General features: G+C 40.6%; 1 protein-coding gene across 1 annotated transcript in view; it reads right to left on the reverse strand.

Annotated features, from left to right (window-relative positions):
• Window positions 1–23,549, reverse strand: part of GTF2F2 (general transcription factor IIF subunit 2) — a 155,862-nt gene that overhangs the window by 30,816 nt on the left and 101,497 nt on the right. The window lies entirely within an intron of this gene.

The raw sequence follows: 23,549 nt of genomic DNA on the forward strand, positions 1-23,549 counted from the left end.
ATCTTCAACCATATGGTCTAAACCTAATCAAGTTGCTAATTCAAAGTTGCTATTTACATAATAAGAGATAAAGCCAAATAAAAAGAGATACATTGGCACTCAGGGTCTTGCGGCTGCCTAACTAGATGATTGCAGATAAAGAACATTTTCATCATCATTTAAAATTTCAAGAAGTAGAAAGAAGCCATGGGTGATAGTACGGGGGGTATGGTATTTGCCTTGCATGCAGACGACCCAGGGTGGATCCCTGGCATCCCATATGATACCCCAGCACTGCCAGGAGTAAGTCCTGAGTGCAAAGCCACGAGTAACACACCTGAGCATCACTGGGTGTGACTCAAGCCCTGGCTTCTAGAGAATGCTCACTTTTGGGCATAAAATACCAAAATCACTCGAAGATAATATATATCTACCAATTTCTTTATTTGAAAGCTATAAATGCTATGGGTGTTATTTAACTAAAAATCAATATTTAAATGTCTAAAAGCTACATTGTTATAAAATGTAATATACTTGACCATTATTCCGACATTAAGCATTTAATATTTTCAAATTATGAAAATAAAGCTAACAAGAAGATGAACAGTCTCGTGCATAAAATATTATACATACTTAACAGAATTTCCTTGATAGAAACCAAAAAAAAACCATATGGGGTGAGACAGTAGGAACATTAAACACATTAAAAAAAAACCCTTGGGCGCCACGTCCACCTCCACAGCCACCACCATGCCATTGCTTCCCGACTAATCTCTGCAGAGATGCCAAAATGACAAAAATTCTAGGTACACCAGTTTTCAGGCAGAGAACTCTGGGTTCTTCTCAGAGTGGGGGATCTGTGGCCTCCCTCAACTCCCCCCACCCCCATATTGCCAGAAGTCCCAGCAGCCACACCCGTAGCTGCCACCAAGTAAAGTCACTGGCCTTGCTATACAGATCCCGGAGTCCGGGAGTGACACCTCCAAATTCCACAGCACTGACAACCCAGTCGGGGGACACCAAATTAGAAGGGAAAGTAGCATAGAAGCCAACAAGCTTCAGAAATAAGCCCAATGACACAGGCGGATCAACTTGCAACACACGGCCCAGTAAACCCTCAGACTAGAACTTAATGACCCCATTATAAGGTATAATCATCTTCACAAAATTTATTTTACTGCAACTCGATGAACAACGGGATGACAGTGACAGTGATACAGTGATTTTTCGATAATTAGCTAGAGTTTGAGGAGGGGCTGTCCACCCAGAGAGGGACGTGAATTCTCAAGCCCTCACTGTGTGGGAAAACACACGCTCCTTCATATGCTCCAGGTCCCTCTGCAATCACCTGCTTCTCTCTCCAGCCGTAGCAAACCCCTCACCTGTGTCAGTGGCAGATCGCAGGTATGCTATGACCAGATTTTAGGAGGGTTTTTTTTTGGGCACTCGATCATCTACCAAGTGTAAACTGGGTTCCTGTGCCCACTAGGAGCTGGGTGAGAGGTTAGGAATGTAGCAGTAAAGACTTGTGGGAGTGGAAGAAAAACATCAAACAAATGTTCATCTTTAACTGCAGTACCGAGGAGGGACAGGGGTTGATATTGTTGACAGTTGTGTGCAGCTATGAAGTCAATATTAATCCTCAGGCATGCAGCCGAGGGTAAATTAGAGCAGTCCTGCCTATGCTTCTAAATTAAGCAAGAAAGCTTGGGTGGAAGTGATTTCTCCAAGCTGAGATGTCTAAACTTGTAGAGACAAAAAAGGTGATTGAGGACCAATATAGGAATGTTTGCTGATTCTGAGATTACCTCTGGAGTTCTAACTTTAGTCCTGGCCCCAAATGCTTCTCAGAGGTTTGACCTTTCTGAATGGTAATCTGTTAGGCTGCCCCTAATTATCTTCTCTTCCTACCTTTTAATCATCTCATAATACGATTTTATGAGACACCCAAGGCGGTATTAGTACTAGTCCCTTCCATCCACATTTAATGCTCATTCCCAATAAATACTTCACAGTTTGGAAATTCCTTAGTGTTTCAGTTTGTTTAGGTAAGTGCTTCTTTAAAAATAGTAGCTGATTCTTGTCATATTGTTAACACTTTTAAATTTATTTGTAGTCACTTGTCCTGATTCAGGCTAATGTGGCATACTTTATTTTTCAACTAGAATGCAATAGTTCTAAAAGTTAATTCCACCATCCATATTCTACCGATTTTGTATTTAGTATTGTAGTATATAACGAAAAAGAGATGTAACTTCTTAAAAATGAAGAGCTCACACAAAAATTTAACCTTATTATATATTTAAAAAGTCAACTCCAAAGGTTTTATTTCAATAAAAAGAGGATATCTATGATTCAACACTCAAAAGGTTAACCTATGGGCTGAAATATAACCTATATTTATAGAACTATATATATATATATATTTTAAATAATGTAGGAGTACTGCTATTTGTTCAGCCATTGATTAACTGGTTGAATTGGGCATGAACTCCACAGAACTAAATCTTAAGATACTCGACAACTTGGGGCTGGAGCAATAGCACAGCGGGTAGGGCGTTTGCCTTGCATGCGGCCGACCCGGGTTCGATTCCCAGCATCCCATATGGTCCCCTGAGCACCGCCAGGGGTAATTCCTGAGTGCAGAGCCAGGAGCAACCCCTGTGCATCGCCGGGTGTGACCCAAAAAGCAAAAAAAAAAAAAAAAAAAAAAAAAATACTCGACAACTCTACTTCATCACTGAACAATGCATTAAATTAAATGTTACTGACCTCAACATGCATATAGAGTCAAATAAGGTTCATCTAAACTAGTATAAAATAAGGTGGAAATATTTCATCTGTAAAGCAAAACAGCAAACTATACACAGAGATTTTAGAATGAAAAGCTAAAAGCTTTACTGTAGTAATGACCATTATTACTAAAACTAGGTTTTAATTTTTGAAGAAAATTTTAAAATGTGATGCTATTTTCAAGAAACAATAGCAAAAAAATAATACTCTGTATTCATTAGGTGCAGCCAGGCCACACTTTACCTTCCTTTTGTAAATTACTCTTTGAAATGGTGTTACTATAATCACTTCAGAATTTAGATTATACATGAACATTCTTACAAGGCTGGAACTCATTGAATTACTAGTGTTTCTAATAATATTAAAAAGTTGTTTTGTCTCTCATTTCCCATCAAAGAAAAAGTTCAAGCAGCAAAATAAATAAGATGACAACCATAATAAGATACTGAAAGGGCATTTTCTGTGAATATGCTAAAAACTATTCAAAATTTTTGTTGTTGCTGTTATTTTTGTAAATTTCTTTTTGGGTCACATCTGGTGATGCTCAGGGGATTATAATGAATGTTGGGGATCAAACCCGGGTCAGCCGTATGCAAAGCAAACACCCCATCTGCTATACTATCTCTCCAGCCCCAACTATTCAAAGATTTACCTGCAATCTCAATTCCACTTTTTGTTAAAAAAAAAGAACTGGAAAACTCAGATACTTTTTACTTTTACCCCAACACTTGAAGAGGTAATCTAAATATTCACTTCCATAGTTACCTAAAAGGCTATGTAACAAAATTGGTCTCTAACTTAAATCTCAATAAATTCATTCAAAATAAGTAATTTTCCTTGATACTTAGTAACCTGCCTACATGGATCCCAGCTGCAAACTCTATAATACTAACAAAAAACTACTATTAAGATCTCAGTTTTATTAGGCCAGAATCATAATGGCTCAGAATCATCCTTATCAAAATTACCTAAATATCTTTTCCTGTTATGCTTTATTAAAGATTCATGAAGTATTGTAGACATTCCACTTTCAGGTAATTTTAAAATTTTGGGAATGTGAAAATTCGTCACAAATCCAAACTCTTTTTCTAAATAAGTTGTTCGCTGATTCATCATTGGTTTATAATATAAAATTCCAAGGTTTTGGCTTCCCATCTCTCTGTCTATAATTACCACATTCCACCACCAATGTTCTACGTGTCTTCAGCATAAACACCCTCCCTCTCGCCCTCCCCTCCCCTCTCTCCTTTCTGCTGGTGATCACCATGTTGTTGTTAGATTTTTAAGCACCAAGTTCAGGGGTTAGTTTTATCATTTATTGTTAGTTCATTTGCTTGGGAATTCATATTCTACATAGAAATAAAATAATCAGGTAACCTTATGTTTTCCTTCATTTAACTTAGCATAATCACAAGAGTCATTTGTCTTGCAAACCATAACACCCAAAAGGATAGAGAGTAAGAGGGAATGTGCCTGCCACAGAGGTAGGGGGTAGGAAGCGGTGGAGGTGGGGGGAGGGACACTGGGAACATTGGTGGTGGAGAATGGGCACTGGTGGAGGGATGGGTACTTGAACATCGTTTGACTGGAATGCAATCATGAAAGTCTGTAAGTCTGTAACTGTATCTCATGGTGATTCATTAAACAGCACTGTCACTGTCATCCCATTGCTCATTGATTTGCTTGAGTGGCACCAGTAACGTCTCCATTGTGAGACTTGTTATTATTGTTTTTGGCATATCGAATACGCCATGGGTAGCTTGCCAGGCTCTCCGAGAGGGATGGAGGAATCAAACCTGGGTCGACCTCGTGCAAGGCAAACACCCTACCTGCTGTGCTATCGCTCCAGTCCTAAGATTTATTAAAATAAAAAATCATGGTATCACTGTCACCCTGTTGACCATTGATTTGCTCGAGTGGGCCCAGTAACGTCTCCATTCATCCTAGCCCTGAGATTTAGGAGCCTCTCTTTACTTGTCCTTCCATATGGTGCCAACATTAGAGGCTCTTCATTCAGGGGAATGAGACCCATTATTGTTACTGTATTTGGCACATAAATTAAAGACAAAAACAAAAACAAGAGTCATTTAACCGTCCCCAAAGGTAGTTTTATCATTTTATATATACATGCACTACACTTTCTTTATCTAATCATCTATTGGTGGGTGTTTACATAGCTGCCACATTTTGTCTTTTGAATAAAGCTGCAATAAACATAGGAAGTGCAAATATACTTCCAAATAAATGCAATCATAGCCTTCAGATAAACGCCCTGGCAGGGTACATACAATTTATATCTTATGTTTCTGAAAGAGGAATATTTAAGGAACATCATCGAGAGGTTCCTAAGAGTCATCAACTTACTTTTCCAACAGTTCACCAGTTTCTTTTTCTTCATCAAGAGCTTCCTTTTTACAAAATAAATGAATAAATAAGGTCACTCACGAGTGTTAGGTGATTTTAATTTTGATTCAGTGTGACCTGGATTTGGTTTCGCCTAATAAAAAAAGATGTTCAAAAAAAAAAAAAGATGTTCAGCATTTTTTCATGAGTCTGGGGATCATCTATGATTTTTCTTTGGAAAAGCCTTCTGTTTGTGGATTTTTTTTTTGGGGGGGCAGGGGTCACACACAAAGATGCTCAGGGGTCACTCCTGGCTCTGTACTCGAAATTACTCCTGGTGATGTACAGGGCAGCATATGAAATGCTGAGGAAAGAACCTGGTTTGGCCGCGTGCAAGGCAGATGCCGTATCCACTGTACTATTGCTCTGGCCGTGTCCATGTTTTGACTGGGATTTTTTTTGTTATAGAGTTGGATTTTTTATATATTACACAGATTTATATATGATGCGATATATATTTATACATGTATATATTGATATAAATCTTCTCAGATATATGATGTGCAAATACCTCCTCCTTGCTGCTGGCCTGGCATTGTTTTCTTTATCTGTGATCATTTTTTTTTGGTTTAAAAATTTGATAAACTACCATTTGTTTATACATGCTTTTGTTTCCCTTGAGGTATACTGATCTGCAAATATCAACCATTCTACTTCTTTTTCCCAATAGAGATTCCTTTAATATCATTTTTCTTACCTATTTGCTCTACTGGGACTGCCAAAGTTATGTTAAGAAGCAGTAGGATGAGGGGGGCTGGAGCAATAGCACAGCGGGTAGGGCGTTTGCCTTGCACGTGGCTGACCCGGGTTCGAATCCCAGCATCCCATATGGTCCCCTAGCACCGCCAGGGGTAATTATTCCTGAGTGCAAAACCAGGAGTAACCCCTGTGCATTGCCAGGCGTGACCCAAAAAGCAAAAAAAAAAAAAAAAAAAAAACAACAGAAGAAGAAGCAGTAGGGTGAGCAGATATCCTCGTCAAGTTCCAGAGCTAAAAGGAGAACTTTCAGTCTTTTAACCACTGAAAATAATGTTAGCCATAAGTGTGTCAGATGTCTTTTATTTATTTATTTCACGAATCACAAAATCCCCATTAATCGTCGATTTCTCGAGCGGGCTCAGTAACCTCTCCATTTGTCCTTTCCCTGAGATCTTAGAAGTCTATCTCGACTTGGCCCTCCCAATGATGTCACACTTGTCGCACTGGAGACTCTTTCAGGGTCAGGGGAATGTGATCCAGCTTGTTACTGGATTTTGCATATGAATACACCATGGGAAGCTTGCAAGGCTGTCCCATGTGGGCAGGAAACTCTCAGAAGCTTGCCAGTTTCTCCCAGAGGGAGAAGTACGCTACAAGATACCGCTTCTGGGAGCTCGCTTTTAAGTCTCTGGATATTACATTGTGTTGATGGAATTACACACACCTGGGTTCCTCTGCTGGTACCTTCATGCGTGAGGCCTGTCTGAACATGTGGAGAGGGGCCTCAAGCATGGCTGTAGCTAGGTTCTGGTGGTCTTCGGCCACCGAGAGCTCTGCTCAGGGTGGGGAGGGAAGCTGGAGCCCATCCCCTCTGAGGGGCCCCGGGGAAGATAGCCAGGCGTGTGGGCAAGAGACTCTCTTAAATAAATTTATTTATTTATTTAAATTGTAGTGATTCACTGTGAGTTATAGTTACGAGCTTTCATGTCTGAGTTATAATCACACAATGATCAAACACCCATCCCTCCACCAGTGCACATTCCCCATCACCAATATCCCAGGTATACCCCCCCTTTCCCATCCTCCCCCTGACTCCATGGCAGACAGTATTCCCCATACTCTCTCTCTACTTTTGGGCATTATGGTTTGCAATGCAAATACTGAGAGGTCACATGTTTGGTCCTTTATCTACTTTCAGCACACATCTCCCTTGCTGACCGATTCCTCCAACCATCATTTTCTTTGTGATCCCTACAGATGGCTTCTATTAAGCAGAACCACTTTTCCTTTTCCCAATTTTATATTTTAAAATTATTATGATAAAAAGGTTTTCAATATCAACTGATATAATCACATACTTTTTTTTTTTTGCTTAAGGGCTATTCCCAGTTCTGTGCTTTGGGGTTGCTTCTGGTACTCCCCAGACTGTTTTGTTTTGTTTTCTTAGTCATACTCGGTGGTGCTCAGGGGGGCCCATATAAAGTGGTGGGGATGAAACCCGGGTTGTTCACATGCAAGACAAGCTCCCTGCCCACTATACCAACTCTCTGGACCTGAGTCTCTTGTTTACTGGCGTGAGCCATTATAGTGAGGAACTCCTTCTCCATTGCTCTGGCTGCATCCAACAGCAAGAGATAAGCCTGTCTCTTTTCATTGGTCTTCAGGATTTTATTTCTCCTTTGATTTCTTCATTGCCTCAATAATTATTTAGAAGCATTCTGTTTAGTCTCCACACATGAAAAAAGTCCAATTCTACTGTACTAAACTGTTGGAAGATTAGGAAAAAATGTGTCTTCAAAGTCAACAGATCCATTTCATTGTTAGTATAGAGCTTTTCATGTAAAAGCAATTCAATAATCTTCTTTAACCGGATGAATGACATTCCTTGGACACTTAGGTCATAAAGGAAATGCAAAAATTCCTTAAAAGCAAACACCACAATAATGTCTGATTTTACACATGCAAACTATAGAAAACTCCCTTGCTAGTCTGATTATCAGCTACAGAATTGAACAACTACCAGAAATTACAAGAATGACTTATGTTTCTATCCTCAACTACTAAGGTAGGAGTCACTTTTTAATGTAAATATCATCATTTTAGTATTCACCTATCCTTTAAGCAATAGCTGCATTTGATTGCAATCTATGCCATTCTTAAAATGACAGGCTTTATACAAGAGGGTGTACTTTCTCAAGAGTTTTATTTCACCCTTTAAAAGGGAGACATGAAAGCAGCAAAGGAATAAAACAGTCCGTTCCCAAGGAGGAGAAAGAGGCTGCAGTTTGCAGGGTGGGAGAAAGAGAAGTCTTGGGCTTGGGAGAGGCAGGCGCAGGAGCGAGTCCAGAGACTCCCCAGGGGAAGCCAGAGCACAGAAGGCGGGCAGTAACCGGCGATATGCTGAGCTGGTTTACTATTATGAAAAGGTTCTGATGGTGCCTAGTTCTAAGACAGCACATTTATAGAAAATTTCTGTATTCTGGGACTAGGACCAAAAGAGAGCTCAGGAAAACTATAATGGCAGTGTGTATTGATCTGTTAGAATGTGGATTTCAATAGCAATGGTAAAATTTTAGGGCTTGCAATAGGTAATCATGTCATCTATTTATATAATCATCTGGCAGAACTACTGGAAGGATTACAGAAAGCAAACACAAGTGCTCGTCCAAATAGCTGGACAAGTGTCTCCTACAAATATTTACTTTTGACAAATAATGGCTGTTCATATCCCTAAAGTCTGGAATAGCTATGCAGAATAGATGATGAATAAATGAAGGTGGGGGCAAGAAGCTATAAATGTGTTGAATAAAAAGAGGGTGGGGAGATAAAGAATGAGAAAAAAGTTTGAGGGGGTTGGGGCAATAATAGGACAGCAGGCAGGGCATTTGCTTGCGTGCGGTTAACCCGGGTTCAATTCCCAACATCCCATATGGTCCACTTGCACTACCAGGAGTAATTTGAGTGCAAAGCCAGGAGTAGCCCCTGAGCCCGGTGTGACTCAGAAAGAAAAAATTAAAAAAAAAATTTGAAGTTGCATTTAGAGGTGGAATTCCATGATAAAATCCAAACACTTACAGTAGCCCCCCACGAACTATTTAATTTAAATGAAATTAAATTTAAAACTCAGTTTCTCAGGTTATCAACGGCATTTTAAGTGCTTAATGGCCACTGTAGCTAGTTACCATACTGGACGTGACAGACATTGAACATTTCTATCAATCAAAATGTTCTGCTGGACAAGGCAAGAAAACCCATACACGCAAATGTTTGTCAAGTTGAGTAGTATCAGATGGATCTCAGAGAGGTGACTTATTTTGGAGGAACACAAGACTACCATTTGTTTTGTTTTGGGTTATACCCGGTGATGCACAGGGGTGACTCCTGGCTTTGCACTTAGGAGTTATTCCTGGCAGTGCTCAGGGGACCATCTAGAATGTCAAGGAGCGAACCCCCGTCTGCAGCTTGCCAGACAAACGCCCTCCCCGCTGTAACATTGCTCTGGACCCACAAGCTCACTATTGCCAGATCTCACAAATCAAGAAAACGCTATGAGTAGTCAGAGGGACAGTACAATGGGTAGAAGGTTCGCCTTGTATGCAGCTGACCCTGGTTTGATCTTTGGGTCCCAAGATCCCAAACGCTCTCCTGAGCACTGCCAGGAGCACAGAGCCAGGAATAAGCTCCTGAGCATCTCTGGGTGTGGCCCCCAAACCAAACAAAAATAGAAAATGGCAACAAATTTTTATGTGAAATCATTTAATTTATTAATCACTGCCAACGAATGTAATTGCTTTTAATGGGCCACATTTACGGTCTCCCTTCACCTCCTGCCAAATACCAAAAACTATAATCAAAGCCAAAAACACCATTTGCTATACCAGGCCACTATTAGGGAGAGAGCCACCCCATCTCTCTGCACCCACCCTGCCATGGTGATGCTCTTAATGCAAACAAAATAGCAAACGCTAAGAATGATTACTTCAGTACAAAAGTCTTGGCACAAGTGTCCTAACCGCTGGCATCAAGAATAAGTTTTGCTGAAGGAGAAGCACATCTTTCTATTCTCACCCCCATGTTCCCGTCCTGAGGAGACCTACGAATCTGGCCTGATCCAGATTTTTCTGGATTGTTTTGAGGGGAGAGTCCTACAGTTAATGCTTGAGGTAAGAATAGACAAATATATCTCATAGCATTCAGAACTAGGTAATTTTAGGCTTAAAAAAATTCAAGCACCGTGAATGGCAATACCATGAGTGGTAGGTTTTATGGGTAAACAGTTCCAACACCACACCCTGCACCACAGCGTCTGCTTCTGTCCACACCATGGCCGAGGTAATCCTCTGGGCACCCCACTTCATTTCTGGAGATCAGTTTCCAGGCTCTGTTGCTTTCGGGCAGTTGTTATATCCTGACTACGATCTCTTTATGCTCTCTCTGTCCTTCTGCTTCTGGCTCCCTTCACTCAGCATGAGATACTCTCGAGTTCCACCTGCCCGGCAGCAAACTGCATGATTTCATTTTTTTCTTAACAGACAAGTAATATTCCACTGCATGCATGTACCACAGTTTCTTTACCCAGTCAGCTGTTTTCGGACACTTGGGATGGTTCCAGACTTTGGCTATTGCGAATAGTGCTGCAATGAACATAAGCACACAGATGTCTTTTCTGAAGAGTTTTTGGGTCCTTGGGGTAGAAACCAAGAAGTAGTATTTTTGACTTCTTATAAAACTAGCAATTTCATATGATTCAACCTAAGAGCTCCTTCTCAATGAAAGAGAAGACTAAGCTGAATTGTACATAAGAGCAATATAATTAAGCACTATTAAGTCCCAGCTTAATGGTGACTTGTCTATGATCACACCATTTGTCAGAGGCAAAGAGTTTGGGAAAATGAGATTTCTCATCTAGCACAATTCACCTGTATTATACTGTATACTAAAAGTAACAAAGTAATTCTGATGCTCTAGTTGGTTCATTTAGTAAACTCATTTAGAATACTTATGGCTACCTAAAATTATGCATTATTTCCATTACATCAGCTAGGTGTTCAGAAGGAAATGAAGTGAGGAAATGATGATTCACACTAGACTTGGTTTTCTGCTAGGTTCTTGAGAGAAAAAACAGTCACCCACAAGTTTCTGCTACGTGATGAGTGAGGTAAGACAAATGACAGTGTAAGGAAGACTTTTTCTGCGTGCTTGTTTTAAAATTACTGCCTAATTTCTATTCTTTACTGAAGTACCATAAGACCATCAACCCTCTATTAAATTTTAACTTTTCCAGAAAGGATGTATTGCCAGCATTTTTGAGAGTATCTACTAATGCTGAACCAGACGACACAGAATGTCTCTTCAGTGATGCAGAATGTAAACAGCTTTACTTCATGGCCAGAACACTTTTACTACCTTTATGTGGCTCCCGCTTCTCTCATCTATTATTTCCTTACATAACTGATTCTTTCACTTGAAGGCATGTTGGGCGGCTACCTTTAATCTCCTCAGTGGCACGATTTCTAAGGCCCCCACACTCACCTCGCACAAGTGCACAGAAGCCTGGAGCAGCAAATTGGAGGAAGGGGTGCAGGAAGACAGCGCAGATGCAAGGCAAGGGTCAGAGCATGAGGTGTTTCTTCCCATAATCATAATTTGGCCACCTGGAACCTATTTCTCCTCCCTTAAGTCCAAGTCAGGCAAGTTCTCCTTTATCATCTCAAGAAGGCAAACGGGGGTCCAGAACGATAGCACAGTGGGGAGGGCATATGCCTTGCACGTGGCCGACCTGGGTTCGACCCAGCATCTTATACATTCCCCGAGCTCCGCCAGGAATAATTCCTGAGTGCAGAGCCAGGAGTAACCCCTGAGCTTTGCTGGACGTGGCTGATGCACTTTCAATCCCCAGCATCTCATGTGTTCTCCCCAGCACCACTAGGAAAAATTCCTGAGCGCGGAGCCAGGAGTAACCCCTGAGCATCACTGGGTATAACCCAAAAGACAAAAAACCAAACCAAACCAAAACAAAAAACCAAAAAAGACAAACTGTTCTCACTTCAGAAAGTGTGGACAGAGAATAGAGAAAAGGAAAGAGAAAGGGACAGGCAGAGGAAAGAAACCCAGGCTGGTATTTGATGGGAGGAACCATTTACTGCCTATGCTCTTCCTGTTACTCAAATATTCCAGTATTTGAATGCAAGCATACAGATATATATATATATATATATATATATATATATATATATATATATATATATTTGTGCACACACACATGCACACGCACATGCGCACATAGCTATAGTAATATAGTGGGCAGGGCATTTGGCTTGTATGCAAACATCCTAGTTTAATCCCTGGTATCCCTTATGGTAACTGGAGCACTGCTAGGAGTGATTCCAGAGTACAGAGCCTGGAGTAAAGACTGAGCATCACTGGGGGGAAGGGGTGGGGTGGCTCCTAAACAAAAAAACCCAAAACCAAACAGACATATACAAGGGGAAAAGTACTGAGGTGATCAGGAACCAAGGAGCTATTTATTCCATGCAAGAAATAAAATTTCCATAAACTCTAAAGGATGATAAATGACAAAAAATGCTTAAACTTCATTCTTTAAAAACTTTTCATTTCATTTTCTTTCTCCAAGCTCCAATAAAAGTAAAGAACCTAATCTGGCCCATTTCCTCAGGGTAGGGATAAAAGCTTATCTAGCAAAAGGACCAGTAATATTTACAGTTTGGTATTCAAAAGTATGGCAAAGAAATACCTTTGGTATTCAGATTCATGATGATAATTCTGCATTTAAAAAAATCTTCAAACTGGGGCAGGAGCAATAGCATAATGAGTGGGGTATTGCCTTGTGTGTAGCTGATCTGGGTTCAATCCCTGTCATCCCATATGGCTCCCTGAGCACTGCCAGGAGTGATTCCTGAGTGCAGAGCCAGGAGCAACCCTGGAGCATTGATGAGTGTCCTCCCCATCTCTCCCCCAACCTCCACAAATCCTGAACCTTATGGCACCGAGAATAAACCTGAAGAAAGTTTAGTGAGAGGCAGTGTACTACATGGCACACAGTGGGGTTTGGGAGCTTATTCTGGCTCCAGTTCTACCACTGGATGTGACCTTGGTCAAATCTGTCTGTTTTGAACATCATGCTGTCTTTGTGAGAAAAAATAAAATGAAGAGAAATAAGTGGGACCACCAAAACACCTAGTGAATGGGTTTAGTATACACTTGGTACTATTTCTGCTATTCCTATAAGCATTGTGACTCCTCCTCCCATTGAACAAACATCTTGGGCAGTTTTTTGAACAAACACAACTTTTGTCTTTATTTTTGTTTGGGGGTCATACCCAGCTGTGCTCAGGGATTATTCCTGGCTTTGCACTCAGGGATGACTCCTAGTAAGGCTTGGGGACCATATGGGGTGCTGAGGATCAAACCCAGGTTGGCCATGTACAAGGCAAACCCTACCTGCTACACTATCACTCTAGCCCCAGACTGGATTTTACTTTTATATTACTTTTATTATTACCGAAGTGACACGATCTACAGAATTGTTAATGTTCATGCTTTTGGTATATAGTTGTTCTGCTATCATTGTTACTGAAGTGCCTCAAACTCTCCCCGATTGTTCCTGTGTCACTGGTAGAGAATCCCACCCCTGCCCCACTACTCTGGAAACCTCAGCGCTGTTGTCATGGTCCAAGGCTTTGTCTATTCCCTTGCTTTTTGCTTCTTCATATACCACATATGTGTAAGGTCACCTGGTACTCATCCTCCCTTTAATTCTTTATGACATGACACCTTCCAGTTCCATCCAAGTTGTAGCAACGGTGACACTTCACCTTTTCTGACAGCCGAGTAGTATTCCACTGTGTACGGAGAGAGTAATTTGTTTATCCATTCATGTTGCGAAGCATTTAGGTTGTTTCCAGATCTTGTATACAGCAATGAATATGGGAATGTATATTTTCAAACCAGTGTGTTTATATTTTAGGACTAAATACCATGGAATAGACTGGTGAAGTTAAATAGTAATGCTATTTTTTAATTTTTTGAGAGTTTCTATAATGTTCCCATGAGAACCAAAATGGATGACAGTCTCAACTAGTGAATGAGGGTCCCCTTTTTCACCAAATCCTGACCAGAACTGATTGTTTCTGGTCTGGGGATATAGGCCATTCTCACTGTGTGAAATATTATCTCATTGCCATTTGATTTGCATTTCCCTGAATATTACTGATGAGGAACACTTTTCATAAGCCTGTTGACCACCTGTATGTCTTCTCTGAGTAAGTGTCTAGTTTCTCCAATTTCTAGATGGAACTGTTTTTGTTGTACTTGAATTTTGTGAGTGTTTTATGCATCTTGGATATTAGTCCTCTGACAGATTATGGTGAATATTTTCTCCCATCCAATAGTGTTTTAATTTTAGCCACAGTTTTCTTTGATCCTTCATGATACATAAGTTTTCATGTTTGGTATAGGCCCATTTTTAAATTTTGATTTTGTTTTCTGGGCCAATGAACTAGATAGAGATCACTATAATGAAAAAGTCTATATATGTTTCCCTCAATATATTTTTATGAATTTGGTTCTAAGTTTGAAATCTTTAGGCACAATTCCTGGTATCAAAATACAAAATTCAGAGAAACAACCTAATATTGAGATCTTAAATCCATTTTGAATTAACTCCCCCAACCTACCCTTGAATTTACATTTGTGAAAGGTGTGAGACAGGGATCCAGTGTCATTTTTTTTGCACACAGCTAATCAGTTTTCTCAATACATTTTGTTAAAGTAGCTTTCGTGGGGCTGGAGTGATACCACAGCGGGTAGGGCGTTTGCCTTGCAAGTGGCCGACCTGGGTTCGATTCCCAGCATCCCATATGGTCCCCTGAGCACGGCCAGGGGTAATTCCTGAGTGCAGAGCCAGGAGTGACCCCTGAGCATCGCTGGGTGTGACCCAAAAAGCAAAAAAAAAAAAAAAAGTTGCTTTCGTTGTTATACTCAAAGCATCGTAAATTACTGTATTATTATTTTTTTGTGGGGAGGCATCTCCAGTGGTGCTCAGAAGGCCTGGGGGCCTCTAGGCCCCTCTACCCAGCCAACTGGACAGTGTTTTACTGTAGAGTCTGAGGATGAAGTATGCCCACGATCTGCCCTGGTGCTTCGGGTTATCCGGCAGACTACGTTTGCTGGGGATTGACTCAAAATCAGCACATGCAAGGCATATGCCTGAACCCCCATACCCACTGTCTGTCCTCACTAATCATAAATCTTATCACACATCCCAGGGCTAACTTCTGAGCTCTCAATTCCATTCCCTGGTTCTTAAATTCTGATTTTATTCCAGTATCACAATGTTTTGATTACTAGTTTTATAGTATAAAGCCTCACTGATTGGAATATTAAAACCAAGATTGATAGAATTTGTGTTCCGGTGGAGGACACATAGTTTTACAGATTAAAAGCACTTTCTTTGATCCCTTCTGATATTTCCAAGGCTATAAAATTTTTTTTCTAAATGCTATTGAGTTGTAAGTAAATGTAATTCATATGGAAGTGCTAACTAGAACTAATTATAAATTTAATCATAGCACCAAGAGATATGTAAGAAATACGGAGGTGCGCAGTGTGGGGTAACTTTTTAATCTATATATGATTCAAAGCATTTACTGAGGCTTGGGAGACAGCTATGAACTGGCCCATGCTTTGTACACAGGAGGCCTGGGTTTGATTCCTGGCATGCCGCATGGTTCCCTAGGCACTGCCAGGGGTGACTCCTGTGCCCTGCTGGGAGTGGCCCCAGAACAAACAAAATTTAGTGGACTTTGGATGTCAGCAAAAATATTTCGGACTTATCCTTAGGACACTCAAAGCAGTCTCTCACCTATGACTTTCAGCTTGTAGCGATTAGAACATGAAAAGTTAGATTTAAATAAAGGTAGGAAATAATATTAGCATTATTTATCTTTTAAGTTCTGAAGCTAACACATAACCATCTTTAAACCACCAGTCTGAAAAAAAATTCTTTCCCATCCTACTCATTAAAATGTGATTCAAAGAAGTTATAAAATATTCTTTCTGCCCAGGGTTCAGAGTCAATTTCAGCAAAACTGCATGAAGTAACGTTTTCATTTCTCTCTTTCCCTGATGGTAAATATCTAGTTTACTTTGACCAGAGTCCATACTTGTTACCTCTCTGACATTTTCAGCTGATTTTTTTCTAGGTATTCTCTATAGCTCTGGATTATTTCACATGCACTATTTTACAAAGTCAAAAAGGAAATGCCTTCAGGGAGCACTAGACAGTCAATGTCACTCCGTTGCTCATCGATTTGCTCAAGTGAGCACCAGTAATGTCTCCACTGTGAGACTTGTTAGTGTTTTTGGCATACTGAATATGCCACGGGTAGCTTGCCAGGTTTTGCCAGAGGGGCGGAGGAATTGAACCTGCGTTGGCCACGTGCAAGGCGAACGCCCTACCCGCTGCACTATCGCTCTAGCCCCACTAGACAGTAACATACCTATTTTCAACAGGAACAAGTTTTCATTTAGATTGACATCCTTTAAATACTTTGCCCAGTACTTACCCACACCTGACCCCACACTGTTGTGTGTGTGTATGACAGGGAGGGGCTGAAGGAAATTAATTTAGACACAGAAATCAGGAAACCACCATTTCCACCACGTGAAACTCAGATCCCACTACTTTTTCTTCTTCTTTTTTTCTTTTTGAGTCACACCCAGCGATGCTCAGGAATTACTCCTGGTGGTGCTGGGGGGACCATATGGGATGCCGGGGATCGAACCTGGGCCGGGTGTATGCAAGGCAAATGCCCTACCCACTGTACTATCGCTCTGGCCTCCCACTTCTTCTAAGTTATGTCCCTTCAGCCCTGCAGTGGTAGGGATCGGACCCAGTCTCATGTGTGCAAGGCACACAACTGACCGCCAGGCCATATTCACAGCTTCTTGATTATTTTAATAAAGACAAATGCTTCTAAGCGTTCTGCATGTTGCCTCCATCTAAGTACTGACCAGCCTGACCCTGCTTAGCTTCCAAATCTCTCCATGCTTCAAAGGACTCCTGCTGCTTAAATTCTCAACCCAGTTAAGTGACTGTCCCTAAGCAGCTGCTTCCTTGCAGGTCCCTCATCTACAAGACTCTCCAGAATCCCACTATGATGGCGGCAACTGGATGACAGAACTGAGTCTAGTAGTCCCTATGGCAGCGCAGCCCTGAAATATTCTCAAATCCTATCAGATAAACCCTTACATAGGTAAAATAGCTGAAAAACAGAGTTCTCTAGAAGGGTTTAAAAGAAACCTAAATAGAGCCATTTAGGGGTAAGACTGCCACATAAGAGATTCTTTCAGGTCTTTTATATTTATTTAGTGGAGCTGGGGCTTGAAGCAAGACCTCACACAAGCAGAGCTATGTTCTGGGCCAAAAGAGTTCTTTTTAATACCTTCCCCCCCACCCCCGGCGGGCAATTTCTGACTTTGTCATTTTTATGGTAAACAGTAAAAAATATTAGAGCAAAACCTAGAAAGCAGATACAGAAATAAAAGTATTGTGGATATCAGTCATGTCATAAAATTACCACCTAATTTGCTAATTTTGTTAGTATTTGAAGAAAATAAGTAAACATTAGGAATGAATATAAAGAAAGGTGCCCCCCTTTTCCTTTCCTGCTGAGAAAATGCAAGTTCTTGTATTTTTCTATGCCTAAAAAAGAAGAAATTCAATTGCATTACTTGTTAGAGAAACACAATACAAAAGCTTTTTCTTTCCACTAAGGATTGAAATGTTTCACTAACTTAGGGCTGGCGCTTGGTTTTGAGAATTTACAGTCTCACAAGTTTTACCTTTGTGAATAAAATTCTTAAAAAATTAGAAGATAAATGGCTCAAAACTGCTATTAATATAATAGCTAACTTAGTTTTAGTTCCCTAACACTTATATAGTCACCAAATTGCTAAAGTGCTAAAAACGTTATTATACAAAGATGTTCTCTTTTCTTGACTCTCTGGCTATGCTTGGGGTACCACATGGGATGCTGGGATAAAACCCAGGTGAGCCTCGTGCACGGCCTTACCAGCTAAACTATCTCTCCAGCCCCAAAGATGTTCTCTTTTCACAGTTTTTTTTCCAGCTCATTTTGCCAGCTCTCTCAGTGGATACTCAACTACAGCTATTCTTTTTTTCTTTTTCTTTTGGTAATTCAGAGAATTGCCTCCCCACTGATTGATAAATACAGTCTGGTTCCATCAAATTTTGTGGAGACTGTGAAACACTGAAATGAAGCTTCCCTACCAACGTGTAAATTTTTCCTCACGTGGAGTCTGGGGACTGTATATATCATCTTATGAGTTTAAGTACACGCTATTTTTTTCTGGTATCGGAGGGGGAAGAAAGTATTATAAAAATGTTTCAATCTGCTTTTTCTGAATATGTAAAATACTACCAAGTTCTAGTTGAGTTTTATTTTTAATAGATAACCTTAGGTACAAAGGAAATACATTTAGCATATAGGAAGAGTTGCTAAATAAGATGTGGATGAAAAAATTTCTCATGCTTTACGGATTTAGTCTCTTAGTTGTTACTCACATCATTTGCTCTATTTAAAAGCAGCCTCACACAAGTAAACAAACAGACTAGATCAGATTAAAAGGTTTATGCACAGCAAAAGAAATGATCATAAAAGCAAAGATATCCTACTAAATGGAAAAATATGCTCGCATATACATGACAGTGGTTTAATAATCAAAATATATGAAGCACTCAGATAAATCATTAACATAAAGACCTCAAAACCTGACTTTAAGCACTGGTCTAGTACAGATGAGGTCCCCAGAATGAAGATGATGATAATAACAGAGGATCTGAATAGTTATTAATCCAAAAAAGACATGCAGATATCTAACAGGAATGTGAGAAGGTATTCATCATCTCCTATTATTAGGCAAATGCAAATGAAAACCACAATGTGATATTACCTCACGCCTGTTAGAATAACTATTATCTAAAGAAACAAGAAATGACAAGTTTTGGGAGGGGGTGCAAAGAAGGGAGAAAGCCTGGTACACGGTTGTGAGAATGAAAACTGTGGCAGGCAGTCGTGATGGGAAGCAATGTGGAGACTCCTCAAAAAACAAAAAACAGAATTTCAAACAATCCAGTTATCCTGCTTCTGCATACTTAACCCCATCTGAAAGCACTAATGTGAAGAGCTAGATGCACTCAAATGTTTAATGCAACATTATTTACAAAGCTAGAAATTAGAAACAACCTATTTTTCTTTTTTTCTTTTTGGGTCACACCTGGCGATGTACAGGGGTTACTCCTGGCTCTGCACTCAAGAATTACTCCTGGCGGTGCTCAGGGACCATATGGGATGCTGGGAATTGAACCCAAGTTGGCCACGCGCAAGACAAATGCCCTACCTGCTGTGCTACTGCTCCAGCCCACAACCTATGCATTCACTGATAGATGGATGAATGTACAGTATATACACATAATGGAATACTACAAGGTTTTTTTTTTTTTTTTAAAAAGGACATCCTGGCATTTCCAACAATGATAAGTAAAATAAATCAGATAAAGACAGATAAACATGGCATGATTTCACATGTGTTAGAGGGAGAAACCAAAGGACTGGAGTAAATTTTTAGAAAAGAAAAAAAAAGAGGTGTCTGAGTCAACTAATGAGTCAAAGAAAATAACCACTAGGAGATATTTGTAAATAAATGTTTTCAACCAAGACAAAAAGGCATGCCACCTTGATGGGAAAAGGCCAGAGAAATGGGAGGAAACTCTTATCCTCACAGAAATGTAAAGCAGTAGAAAAGAACCAAATGTTAGGGAACTGGGACAAATCATCATGTTAGAAAGGGAACAGGACAAATGAAAAGGGAGGGAGGGAGGGAGGGAGGGAGGGAGGGAGGGAGAGAGAGAGAGAGAGAGAGAGAGAGAGAGAGAGAGAGAGAGAGAGAGAGAGAGAGAGAGAGAGAGAGAGAGACAGGCAGGGGACAGAATGCTGGAGTCTGAGAGTTCAGGAGGATACAGGATGCAGGTGGGTTTGCAGAATCGCAACGCAGTGCAGTGCTGTTCAATCAGGGGACCCCGAATCCCACACAGCCCAGGGCCAGGTTGGAGGCCGCTGAACTGAAAACTGCCAAAAATGTATCCCAGATTCTGAAGACACCGTATGAATTAACTAATGACAATGGAGTAATACATTTTATGTTAAGTACTGAAGTCACAATATTTTGGAAATGCTAGTTAAAAAAACATATTAAGAATTTTTAAATAAAACAACAATAAAAATAAAAGCAGCTTTAGCTCCTAGTCATCAATTTTATGGCCTACAAAATGCTAGAGATAGGAGCCAGAGTGATAATACAGTGGGCAGAGCCTTGCACATGGCTGACCCAGGTTAAATCTCTGGCATCCTATATAGCCCCCTGAGCATAGTAAGGAATAATTCCTGAGTGCAGAGCCAGGCGTATACCCTGAGCATCACCAAGTGTGACTCAAAAAGACACTGCCACTGTCACTGTCATCCCGGTGCTCATCGATTTGCTCAAGCGGGCACCACTAATGTCTCCATTGTGAGACTTGTTGTTACTGTTTTTGGCATATCGAATACACCACGGGTAGTTGCCAGGCTCTGCTGTGTGGGTGGGATACTCTCGGTAGCTTGCTGGGCACTCTGAGAGGGACTATGGAGTAATTGAACCCGAGTCGACAGCGTGCAAGGCAAACGCCCTACCTGCTTGCTATTGCTCCTTCTCCCAAAAAGACACACACACACACACACACACACACACAAACACACACACAAACACACACAAAGGGATATCAGGCTATTCGTGTAAACCCTGGTCAGTCACCAATTGATTGGCACTTTGGGCCCCATAGAAACACCTAAGAATGATTTTTTTCCTAACGATTACACAGGTTACTTATAGCTATGATGCATGTTCGAGAAATGACAGACGATATCCATTTTATCTTTATAAATGGTTGATAAGATGATCAGGATCATTTATCTCTATAAATCATGTTTTCTTAGATATCTTTTATCAGGCTAAATATCAGTAAACTGAGCACCGTAAGCAAGCATAAACCTTTGGCTTACTTTTTCTACCAGGCTCTTCATAGCCCTCTGCCATTGCCTGCTGAAGGCAAGAGGTCTTTGCACAAAACACACTAAGGTAACAGTGTGCAAATGGCCACCACCCCTACAACCTTGGTTTCTCAGCAATACCTGCTCAGCAAGAAGCTGGTGGGAAACAAATCAGCACAAACCCACCACAGGATCTTTTGCAAATAATACAGAAGTGCATTTTCTGTAAGCTGTATGTTTATACAAAGTGAAATCTAAGGAAACATTTAAAAAGTAAAGACAGACTTATGTAACAACTTAAGTAGTGACTAAAGGAACTTAAAATGGTTGTGTAGGAGGGGTAAATGGATGAGGCAATTTAGTTCAGAGACTGACCGACCAGACATTAAATGTTTAAAGACTAGAAAAATTACTGTAATGAGAAACACTTTCCAATTTTTATATTTTTACACGACAGACAGAAGGTGAATAACCAGAATTATTTAAAATGGCTTAAAGCTAAGCACGGAATCAATTGATCAATTTCTCAGGCTTCCTTTTTTGGTTAGGCATTAAGCAAGCTGCTTCTGATGAAAGCAGCAATGCCTCTGTGATGTATACTGCGAGCATGAATCATTTTTCCAAATTAAAATTTCTATGATCTTATGACTAGGTGATGGGTACACCAACGGCATACAACAGTGGGATCACGCAACTCCTATTCAGTAAATGCAGAAATCATCATTCTACCAAATGCCTGCTGCCTCCGAGTAGAAATCAGTCATTAGCTGCATATCATGTGACATGGCAGGGAGCGACCCAGGCGCACACCAACCACGGCACGCGGTTGCCATGGTGACGAAGGGACCACAGCGAAAGGCTACTTCATCAGCGACTCCTCGGAACTGGAGGCGCGCCGGCAAGGGGTGGGCGTGATGCCGCCCTGCGCACGTCTATAATTGCAGCCTGGCAATTTCCCATAAAATGCAACGCAGTCTTTGAGACCAGCACCTTGGAAAAATCAAGGCGAGACGCTGGCACTTCCCCGACCCTAATCATTATGTCTGGGGGTGGGTGATCTGGCTCAGGGGGAGGGCACACTTCTCAGGGCCAGCCGCAGGGATGCTGAGCACGATGAGGGCGAGCGAGCACCCAGGCAGCCACCAGTGTCTGCAGGGCAGGCGTCCCGCGCGGGGGCCCGGGCCAGATGGTCTTGCTTTCTTCCCAAGATGAGCAGAGACGGGTGGGGAGGATTTCCCTTGTGTTTCCTCTTGGAGGAATGTAAAACTTTTACATTCAGGAGTGACAACAAAAATTGGATAGAAACTCCGGAGGCAGTGACAGGATGCTGTGTGACAATTTAAGCTACCAGTTAGGATGAAATGAATCTCTGAAGAAAGGAGAAGTTACTCAAATAAAGCAACTCCAAGAGGAAAAAGCTCTCTACTCTGGGCTAGGCTGACAGGGAAGGTATGTCTCAAAAAAAAGAGGCTTCGGAGTGAAGTAACAACCAACAGCATAAGTTTAGAGTTACAGTTACAACATGACATATACCGTCAAAGTTAATTTTTAATATATAAATGGTTGGTATAGAACTGTAAGTTACAGGATTTAATATGTATATTTAAAAGTCTCAGATATCACATCTAATCCCAAGAGGCAGCTACTTAAGCTTCTTGAGAGTACTTTAAGATACACTTAGGGATGCTTCATTTTTAAAGAAGTCATTGAATGAAAATGCGTGTCCTTAACACTTCAATAGTTAAAATAAATAGCTTTGGAAGACAGTCTGTCATTGGTCAATGTTATTCTCATGGAAAAGATAAATTGTTGGGGGGTATATAACCACAAAGAAAACGTTTACCATACTAAGATTTAATAACATTTAAAATTTTATCCCACCAGACAGACATTAAGTAGAAACCCACGTCCATGATTTAAAATACAGACTTTTTTCTATATAAGCCTTTAAAAAGTTTTTTTTATAAATACAATTTTCTTTTCTTTTTTTCCTTTCTTTTTATTATTATTATTTTTTTTGCTTTTTGGGTCACACCTGGCGATGCACAGGGGTTACTCCTGGCTCTGCACTCAGGAATCACCCCTGGCGGTGCTCAGGGGACCATATGGGATGCTGGGAATCGAACCCGGGTCGGCCATGTGCAAGGCAAACACCCTACCTGCTGTGCTATTGCTCCAGCCTCTACAATTTTATTTCTAAATAAAACATTGTAAGAAAACATCTTAGAATATTTTTTTCTATATTTAAAGAAATAATAAACATTTCCTACAAAAATTGGTGGGGCTGAAGACAGAATCCAAGGCATTACCTGAGTGAGTAAAGGACCATCCCACTGAAGTCTATTTTAGGCCTGGCTCTAGATCATGACCAAGCAGCAATGAGAGTAAAGATACCATCGTACTTTCCTGTCTGTACACATCTGGTATCTCAATCTCCTTATTAGGGACTCCTTAGACCAGAAAAGTAGTTCTCAAAAGGGATTGGCTCCTGCTTTTGTTATGCCCAGTATATTACAAGACATTTTGAATTAAAATGTTTGTGTCAGG

The sequence above is a fragment of the Sorex araneus genome, chromosome 1 (genome assembly GCF_027595985.1).
Source record: "Sorex araneus isolate mSorAra2 chromosome 1, mSorAra2.pri, whole genome shotgun sequence".
In the NCBI taxonomy this organism is placed as follows: Eukaryota; Metazoa; Chordata; class Mammalia; order Eulipotyphla; family Soricidae; genus Sorex; species Sorex araneus.